Source organism: Lampetra fluviatilis, unplaced genomic scaffold, assembly GCF_964198595.1.
Source record: "Lampetra fluviatilis unplaced genomic scaffold, kcLamFluv1.1 SCAFFOLD_1184, whole genome shotgun sequence".
NCBI classification, from domain to species: Eukaryota; Metazoa; Chordata; class Hyperoartia; order Petromyzontiformes; family Petromyzontidae; genus Lampetra; species Lampetra fluviatilis.
Window position 1 is genome coordinate 1,750 of NW_027621261.1, and position 10,842 is coordinate 12,591.

A 10,842-nucleotide genomic window follows, 5' to 3' on the forward strand; every position below is an offset into this window, starting at 1 on the left:
ATGACCAACTCGGGCATTGAAGTCACCCAACAAGATGACTCTATCCCAAGCGGCCACTTCAGCCAGTACCATAGAAGGCATCTGACTCACCGGCCTTGCATGCATCCCTCCACTGATGTGCATCTTCGATGGCGGCATCAATAACCACCACCACCACCACCACCACCCCCATCATCACCACCACCACCACTCCTCGCCTCTGGTTGATGGGGGAGTAGCCTGGGGCTTACAGCTTGCCACACCTCGCCTCCACACTCCCACCTCTACATTTCACCACATCATTCACCATCACCCCATCACCCACCCCATCACCCACCACACCACCCACCACCACGACCACCACCACACCACACCACCCATCCACATCAACGCCCTCCCTCCCCCTCCTCTACCCACGTGTGGCCGTGCCTCTCAGGATACTCGGCGCCTCTCCCCCCCCCCACCACCACCTCGCTCGCTACGAGAGCCACGGGGAGAGACCCCCGCCTCCTCCTCCCCTCCTACTCCCCTCAAGAGCCACCACCACCCCCCTCGCTCTTTGGGCTTCATGGGAGGGGGGCGTGGGTGGGGTGGACAACAGCCTTGCCAATCGGCAGGGACATCTCCACCACCACCACCACCAGCAGCAGCAGCATCATCATCAGCATCATCAGCATCAGCAGCATCAGCAGCATCAGCAGCAGCAGCGTCAGCACCACCACCACCAGCAGCATCAGCAGCAGCATCAGCAGCAGCATCAGCAGCTGCAGCATCAGCAGCAGCATCAGCAGCATCAGCAGCAGCAGCATCAGCATCAGCAGCATCAGCAGCACCACTACCACCACCACCAGCATCAGCAGCAGCAGCGTCAACTAAACCAAATGCAAGGCGCTTGTGCCAGGCTTGAGCCTTGCTTGGTGCTTGAGGCAGGCCTTGGGAGAGAGGCGGGGGACCTTGCTTGGCACCTTGCTTGGCACCTTGCTCTTTGACCTTGCTTTGCTCTTTGACCTTGCTTGGCTCTCTGCTTTGAACTTTGACCTTGCTTGGCTCTCTGCTTTGAACTTTGACCTTGCTTGGCTCTCTGCTTTGACCTTGCTTGGCACCTTGGCCTTTGACCTTGCTTTGCTCTTTGACCTTGCTTGGCTCTCTGTGCTTTGACCTTGCTTGGCACCTTGGCCTTTGACCTTGCTTGGCTCTTTGACCTTGCTTGGCACCTCGGCACTTTGCCTTGCTTTGCTCTTTGACCTTGCTTGGCTGTGCTTTGACCTTTGACCTTGCTTGGCTCTGTGCTTTGACCTTGCTTGGCACCTCGGCACTTTGCCTTGGTTTGCTCTTTGACCTTTGACCTTGCTTGGCACCTCGGCACTTTGCCTTGCTTGGGGGGCCTTGCTTGGCACTTTGCCTTTATCTTGCTTGAGGCTCTGGCCTTGCTTGGCACCCCTTGGCCTTTGACCTTTGACCTTGCCGCGTTAGCGTGCCTCTAACCCTGCCGAGCTCCATGCCCCCCCCCACTTTGTGACAAACTGGGTGGGGGGCACACGGCACGGAGGCATCTGGGACGACAGAGACACAAACGGCAGTCAAAGGGGTTTACCTCCCCCCCCAAAACCCTGCACCCTCGGGCCCCCCCCCCTCACCAAGTACGCGGTGACACGCGGTGACACGCACACACGCACACAGACACGCACGCACGCACACACAGACACGCACGCACACACAGACACGCACATAGACACAGACACGCATCACCACGGCTACACGACCCTACGACCCCAACTCACCTGCTGGGGTCTGGGGGGATCACCCCCCCTCATCCCCCACCCCCGTGTGTGCGTGCGTGTGCGTGCATGTGTACGTGTGTGTGCGTGTGCGCGCGTGTACGTGTGTGCGTGTGCGCGCGTGTACGTGTGCGCGCGTGTACGTGTGCGCGCGTGTGAGTACGTGTGCGTGCGCGTGTGTGCACGTGTGTGTACGTGTGTACATGTGTGCGTGTGCGTGTGCGTCTGTGCGTGCGCGCACGTGCGTGTTTGTGCGAGCTCTTGAGGCTGGCAGTCCCACCCCCACCACCTCTTTTGCCCGCGGTGGTGACGGTGGTGGTGGTGATGATGGTTGTGGTGATGATGGTGGTTGTGATAATGGTGGTGCTGGTTGCGATGGTGGTGGTGGTTGCGATGATAGTGGTGGTGCTGGTAGCGATGGTGGTGGTGGTTGTGATGGTGGTGGTGGTTGCGATGATGATAGTGGTGGTGGTTGCGATGGTGGTGGTGGTTGTGATGATGGTGGTGGTTGCGATGATGATAGTGGTGGTGGTTGCGATGGTGGTGGTGGTTGCGATGGTGGTGGTGGTAGCGATGATGATAGCGGTGGTGGTTGCGATGGTGGTGGTGGTTGTGATGGTGATAGTGGTGGTGGTTGCGATGGTGGTGGTGGTAGCGATGGTGGTGGTGGTGGTAGCGATGGTGGTGGTGGTTGCGATGGTGGTGGTTGCGATGATGGTGGTTGTGATGATGGTGGTTGTGATGATGATGGTGGTGCTGGCTGCGATGGTGGTGGTTGCGCTGGTGGTGGTGGTTGTGATGATGATAGTGGTGGTGGTGGTAGCGATGGTGGTGCTGGTTGCGATGGTGGTGCTGGTTGCGATGGTGGTGGTTGCGATGATGGTGGTAGCGGTTGCGATGGTGGTGGTGCTGGTTGCGATGGTGGTGGTGCTGGTTGCGATGGTGGTGGTGCTGGTTGCGATGATGATAGTGGTGGTGGTTGCGATGGTGGTGGTGGTTGCGATGGTGGTGGTGGTAGCGATGGTGGTGGTGGTAGCGATGGTGGTTGCGATGGTGGTGGTGGTTGCGATGATGATGGTGGTGGTGGTTGTGATGATGATGGTGGTGCTGGCTGCGATGGTGGTGGTGGTTGCGATGGTGGTGGTGGTTGCGATGGTGGTGGTGGTTGTGATGATGATAGTGGTGGTGGTGGTAGCGATGGTGGTGCTGGTTGCGATGGTGGTGCTGGTTGCGATGGTGGTGCTGGTTGCGATGGTGGTGCTGGTTGCGATGGTGGTGCTGGTTGCGATGGTGGTGCTGGTTGCGATGGTGGTGCTTGCGATGGTGGTGGTTGCGATGATGGTGGTAGCGGTTGCGATGGTGGTGGTGCTGGTTGCGATGGTGGTGGTGCTGGTTGCGATGGTGGTGCTGGTTGCGATGGTGGTGGTGCTGGTTGCGATGGTGGTGGTTGCGATGGTGGTGGTTGCGATGGTGGTGGTGGTTGCGATGGTGGTGGTGGTTGCGATGGTGGTGGTGGTTGCGATGGTGGTGGTGGTTTCGATGATCATAGTGGTGGTTGCGATGGTGGTGGTTGCGATGATCATAGTGGTGGTTGCGATGGTGGTGGTTGCGATGATCATAGTGGTGGTTGCGATGGTGGTGGTGGTTGCGATGGTGGTGGTGGTTTCGATGATCATAGTGGTGGTTGCGATGGTGGTGGTGGTGGTTGCGATGATCATAGTGGTGGCATTGCTGGTTGCAATGATGATAGTGGTGGTGGTTGCGATGGTGGTTGCGATGGTGGTGGTGGTTGCGATGATGATAGTGGTGGTTGCGGTGGTGGTGGTGGTTGCGATGGTGGTGCTGGTTGCGATGGTGGTGGTTGCGATGATGATAGTGGTGGTGCTGGTTGCGATGATGATAGTGGTGGCATTGCTGGTTGCGATGATGATAGTGCTGGTTGCGATGGTGGTGGTGGTTGCGATGGTGGTGGTGGTTGCAATGCTGGTTGCGATGGTGGTGGTGCTGGTTGCGATGATAGTGGTGGTTGCGATGGTGGTGGTTGCGTTGCTGGTGGTAGCGGTTGCGGCGGTTGCTGGTAAAGGATATTGCACGTAAGCGAATCCGCGTGGCCGCCGCGTGTAGTAGTCAAGCGGAATGTACACATCTACGATGGGGCCATAGCGACCAAACTCGCGCCTCAAGTCCTCGGGCCTTCAACAACGATAGCAGGACAGGGCACAGGGCGCGGTCAAAATACCACTCACTCACCACTCACTCGCTCACTCACTCACTCGCTCACTCACCCGCTCACCCGCGATAACAGGACAGGGCACAGGGCGCGGTCAAAATACCACTCACTCACCACTCACCCGCTCACCACTCGCTCACCACTCACTCGCCGCTCACTCACTCGCTCACCACTCGCTCACTCACTCACCACTCACTCACTCGCTCACCACTCGCTCACTCACTCACCACTCACTCACTCGCTCACCACTCGCTCACTCACTCACCACTCACTCGCTCGCGATAACAGGACAGGGCACAGGGCGCGTCAAAATACCACTCACTCACCACTCGCTCACTCACCACTCACTCACCACTCACTCACTCACCTGCTCACTCGCTCACTCACCACTCACTCACTCGCGATAGCAGGACAGGGCACAGGGCGCGTCAAAATAGCACTCGCTCACTCGCTCGCTCACCACTCGCTCACTTACTCACCACTCACTCACTATAGCAGGACAGGGCACAGGGCGCGGTCAAAATACCACTCACTCACTCGCTCGCTACTCACCCACCGCTCGCTCACCCACCGCTCGCTCACTGCTCACTCACCACTCACTCATCACTCACTGCTCACTCACCACTCACTCATCACTCACTGCTCACTCATCACTCATCACCCACTGCTCACTCATCACTCATCACCCACTACTCACCGCTCACTCACTCACCACTCACTCATCACTCACTCATCACTCACCGCTCACTCACTCACTCACCACTCACTCATCACTCACTCATCACTCACCGCTCACTCACTCACTCACCACTCGCTCACCAACAACAACATTAGCCACTAAGTGGCGGTGACGTCACCACGGCGCTTGTGCCAGGCTATGTGCACCTTGAGGCTACCACGTGAAGTGTCGAACGCCCGCCGGCAGGAGGTCACGGGGCAGACCCAGCAGGTGCCACGGGTCGACCGACTGCTGACTGAGATGAGTGGCGGATGCACCACCTGTGCCCACCCCCCCCTACTGTGCCAACACACCTACCACTCACTCATTCATTCACTCACAGGGCGGTCAAGATCCCACACTCACTCACCACTCACTCCTCACCACTCACTCACTCACCACCTCACTCACTCACTCACCACCTCACTCACTCACCACCTCACTCACTCACTCACCACCTCACTCACTCACTCACCACCTCACTCACTCACTCACCACCTCACTCACTCACTCACCACCTCACTCACTCACTCACCACCTCACTCACTCACCACCTCACTCACTCACTCACCACCTCACTCACTCACTCACCACTCACTCACTCACCACCTCACTCACTCACTCACCACTCACTCACTCACTCACCACTCACTCACCACTCACTCACTCACTCACCACTCACCACTCACTCACTCACTCACCACTCACTCACCACTCACTCACTCACTCACCACTCACTCACTCACCACTCACTCACTCACTCACCACTCACTCACTCACCACTCACTCACTCACCACTCACTCACTCACTCACCACTCACTCACTCACCACTCACTCACTCACTCACCACTCACTCACTCACCACTCACTCACTCACTCACCACTCACTCACTCACCACTCACTCACTCACTCACCACTCACTCACCACTCACTCACTCACCACTCACTCACTCACTCACCACTCACTCACTCACTCACCACTCACTCACTCACTCACTCACCCCTCACTCCTCACCACTCACCCCTCACCACTCACCCCTCACCACTCACCCCTCACCACTCACCACTCACCCCTCACCACTCACTCCTCACCACTCACTCCTCACCACTCACTCCTCACCACTCACTCCTCACCACTCACTCCTCACCACTCACTCCTCACCACTCACTCCTCACCACTCACTCCTCACCACTCACTCCTCACCACTCACTCCTCACCACTCACTCCTCACCACTCACTCCTCACCACTCACTCCTCACCACTCACTCCTCACCACTCACTCCTCACCACTCACTCCTCACCACTCACCACTCACCACTCACCACTCACTCCTCACCACTCACTCCTCACCACTAACTCCTCACCACTCACTCCTCACCACTCACTCCTCACCACTCACCACTCACCACTCACCACTCACTCCTCACCACTCACTCCTCACCACTCACCACTCACCCCTCACCCCTCACCCCTCACCCCTCACCACTCACTCCTCACCACTCACTCCTCACCACTAACTCCTCACCACTCACTCCTCACCACTCACTCCTCACCACTCACTCCTCACCACTCACCACTCACCACTCACCCCTCACCACTCACTCCTCACCACTCACTCCTCACCACTCACTCCTCACCACTCACTCCTCACCACTCACTCCTCACCACTAACTCCTCACCACTCACTCCTCACCACTCACTCCTCACCACTCACTCCTCACCACTCACCACTCACTCCTCACCACTCACTCCTCACCACTCACTCCTCACCACTCACCACTCACTCCTCACCACTCACTCCTCACCACTCACTCCTCACCACTCACTCCTCACCACTCACCCCTCACCACTCACTCCTCACCACTCACTCCTCACCACTCACTACTCACCACTCACCACTCACCCCTCACCACTCACTCCTCACCACTCACTCCTCACCACTCACTCCTCACCACTCACTCCTCACCACTCACTCCTCACCACTCACTCCTCACCACTCACTCCTCACCACTCACTCCTCACCACTCACTCCTCACCACTCACTCCTCACCACTCACTCCTCACCACTCACTCCTCACCACTCACTCCTCACCACTCACTCCTCACCACTCACTCCTCACCACTCACTCCTCACCACTCACTCCTCACCACTCACTCCTCACCACTCACTCCTCACCACTCACCACTCACTCAGCACAGGGCATTTCCTAACCGCGGTGGATAGTCAGACGTTAACAACCTATGCAGGATCATGGGACCTCCTTTGCCAGTACCAAAATATACTAATAGGGTTTTTCCCCTTTTTTGTGGCAACAAAACTGACACCTTTTTGCAAGGAATCATGTTTACATTAACCACAATACTTGCAGTCAAATGCAAACAAAAAACACAACTCTGATAATTGATGCACTGTCCTTGAAGCTGATTGGTCCACACCAGAGACAGCTTTCTTTAGAGCCTAGTCTCATATGGTGTTCGACCAGATGACGCCAAAAGGCGCACACAGTTCAAAGACAACGCACCACCAGAGTAATGAGAGCTTGGGGTGAGCAGCTACAGAGTATTGTTTTTTGTTTGCATTTGACTGCAAGTATTGTGGTCAATGTAAGCATGATTCCTTGCAAAAAGGTGTCAGTTTTGTTGCCACAAAAAAGGGGAAAAACCCCTATTAGTATATGTTGGTACTGGCAAAGGAAGTCCCATGATGTAGCTGCTCACCCCAAGCTCTCATTACTCTGGTAGTGCGTTGTCTTTGTGCTGTGTGCCTTTTGGCGTCATCTGGTCCAACACCATGTGAGACTAGGCTCCAAAGAAAGCTGTCTCTGGTGTGGACCAATCAGTTGCAAGGACAATGCATACATTATCAGAGTTGTGTTTTTTGTTTGCATTTGACTGCAAGTATTGTGGTCAATGTAAGCATGAATCCTTGCAAAAGGTGTCAGTTTTGTTGCCAGATATAATATAACCCGTAAAAACTAAGTTTTTCACTATAAATCCTTCATATGCGTGGCGGCTAGAGTCCTCTCGTCCTCTGGCTTGAGATGGCTGCCACCTATGGGTCAGATGATTGTCCGCCAGCAATAAGCAATTGGTAATTAATTATAATATTTTAGTCCTAATAAGTGTAAAATTTTGGAAAAAAAATTTTCACGAAAATAAATTGTCACGCACAACGAGTCTGTGTAGCAAAATGTCAGCTCGATTGGATCACGGGAAGTGGGTTAAAAAAACGACCGAAAGATTTGCAACGGTCCTAAGCAAGCAAGCAATCAAGTGAACTTAATATAAAGGATTAAAAAAGGGGGAAAAACCCTGTTAGTATAACCTATGCAGGAGTTTGTGAGTTCGACCCCAGACCTTCACGATGCCTCCTGCTGCTGTGAGAGTCTGCGTCACTCTCTCTCGGTGACGAGACGTTAACTACCTCCTCCACATTTAGAATCAACGTCTCTACGCGTTTAGAGCATTCGGCCGCTGCTATAAATATCCACACTGTGATGGTAATGTTAACAGCCAATTGATTGAGGCGCTATCACTGTGAATATCTCTATGGGTATCTATGTATCTTTATGGGTCTCTGTGTGTGTCTATGGGTCTCTGTGTATCTCTATGGGTCTCTGTGCATCTCTATGGGTCTCTGTGCATCTCTATGGGTCTCTGTGCATCTCTATGGGTCTCTGTGCATCTCTATGGGTCTCTGTGCATCTCTATGGGTCTCTGTGCATCTCTATGGGTCTCTGTGCATCTCTATGGGTCTCTGTGCATCTCTATGGGTCTCTGTGCATCTCTATGGGTCTCTGTGCATCTCTATGGGTCTCTATGGGTCTCTATGGGTCTCTATGGGTCTCTATGGGTCTCTGTGTATCTCTATGGGTCTCTGTGCATCTCTATGGGTCTCTATGGGTCTGTGTGTCTATGGGTCTCTATGTATCTCTATGGGTCTCTATGTATCTCTATGGGTCTCTGTGTATCTCTATGTATCTCTGTGTATCTATGGGTCTCTGTGTATCTCTATGGGTCTCTCTGTATCTATGTGTATCTCTATGGGTCTATGTATCTCTATGTATCTCTAAGGGTCTCTATGGGTCTCTGTGTGTGTCTATGGGTCTCTGTGTGTGTCTATGGGTCTCTGTGTGTGTCTATGGGTCTCTGTGTGTGTCTATGGGTCTCTGTGTGTGTCTATGGGTCTCTGTGTGTGTGTATGGGTCTCTGTGTGTGTGTATGGGTCTCTGTGTGTGTGTATGGGTCTCTGTGTATCTCTATGGGTCTCTGTGTATCTCTATGGGTCTCTGTGTATCTCTATGGGTCTCTGTGTATCTCTATGGGTCTCTGTGTATCTCTATGGGTCTCTGTGTATCTCTATGGGTCTCTGTGTATCTCTACGGGTCTCTGTGTATCTCTACGGGTCTCTGTGTATCTCTACGGGTCTCTGTGTGTGTCTATGGGTCTCTGTGTATCTCTGTGGGTCTCTGTGGGTCTGTGTATTTCTGTGTATCTGTGTATCTCTGTGGGTCTGTGGGTCTCTGTGTATCTCTGTGGGTCTCTATGTATCTCTATGAATCTCTATGGGTCTCTGTGTATCTCTATGGGTCTCTGTGTATCTATGGGTCTCTGTGTATCTCTATGGGTCTCTCTGTATCTCTCTGTATCTCTATGGGTCTCTGTGTGTGTCTATGGGTCTCTATGTATCTCTATAAGTCTCTATGTATCTCTATGGGTCTCTGTGTATCTGTGTATCTCTATGGGTCTCTGTGGGTCTCTGTGGGTCTCTGTATCTCTGTGTATCTGTGGGTCTCTGTGTATCTCTATGGGTCTCTGTGTATCTCTGTGTATCTCTACGAGTCTCTGTGTATCTCTATGGGTCTCTGTGTGTCTATAGGTCTCTGTGCATCTCTATGGGTCTCTGTGTGAGTCTATGTGTCTCTGTGTGAGTCTATGGGTCTCTGTGTGTGTCTATGTGTCTCTGTGTATCTCTATGAAACATCTCCACGTGATAGGATGGCCAGCTTTCGCTACCTAAACAAAGAAACCTCACGCCGGGTGACAAACTTAGAGAAGTAACGAGTTAACAATAGCGGGCTAGCAACAACTACAAATTAACACGAAGAAGTTTATTTTTTAAAGTTTTAAATCCGGAGCCGAGTTCGTGAGGCGAAAGCCTGCGCGACTAGGCCGCAGGCCTCGGCCTACCCACGTCAACCTCGCCCCCTCACTCGGCGTGGTCGCTCCCAGACGCCGCCGCCGCCGCTACCGCCGCACTCACCGCGTAGAGTCGGCCACGTTCCTCACGTAGACGGAGGAGTTGGCGGGGCGGTTGTACTTGGACATGATGATGATGGTGGTGGTGGTGGTGATGATAATGGCGGACTCTCCCTGCTCACTCAAATGGAGGAGGGGGTGGTGGCGGTGACGTCACGGAGGGAGGGGCGAAGTGGGTGACGTCATCGGAAAAGGGTGACGTCACGGGAAGAGGTGACGCCTGGGGGGAGGGGCGAAGTGGGGACGTCACGGGAGACGGGTAGGGGTGACGTCACTGGGGTGACGCTATGGGGGAGGGGCGAAGTGGGTGACGTCACGGGGGAGGGGGGGTGACGTCACGGGGGGTTTGGAGCTCGTGACGTCACGGTAGGTAGGGGTTGGGGTGACGTCACGGAAGGGGGAGGGGGCGTTGGAGACGTCCCGGGGAAGGGGGGTGGTGGGGGTTGGTGACGTCACAGGGGTGGTGGGTGGACGTGACGTCATCTTGAGTTGAGGGGGAGGTTCACGTCATTGGGAAATTATAATAACAAACAAATGCCGCCATCTTAGACATTTTCGTGGGTGGACGTGACGTCACCCTGAAGGGAGGAGGGATAAGTGACGTCACGGTTGAGAGGGGGGGGATGTCCCCACTGCTGGAAATAATTTAAAACATATGACGTCATTTTAAAAAGTTGGGGGGTGGAGGGTCGAAGTGACGTCCCCATGTAGGGAGGAGGGGGACGGAAGTGACGTCACGAGGAGGGGTGAGGGTGTTCCAGGCATTAAAAAAGCGCGGGAAATTATTTTGAAAGAAATGACGTCATTTTCGAGTTTCATGGGGGTGTTGGTGGTGGAGAGACGTGACGTCATCCTGAGGGGAGGGGGAGAGTACG

The 10,842-nt window shown here is 54.4% G+C and overlaps 1 long non-coding RNA gene across 1 annotated transcript; it reads right to left on the reverse strand.

Annotated features, from left to right (window-relative positions):
• Window positions 1-449: 449 nt before the first annotated feature.
• Window positions 450-10,100, reverse strand: LOC144954994 (uncharacterized). The gene is made up of 3 exons (XR_013641462.1): window positions 9,972-10,100; window positions 1,018-1,532; window positions 450-987 (listed from the first exon to the last, which is right to left on the reverse strand). It is a non-coding gene; the product is annotated as an uncharacterized LOC144954994 (long non-coding RNA).
• Window positions 10,101-10,842: the final 742 nt, after the last annotated feature.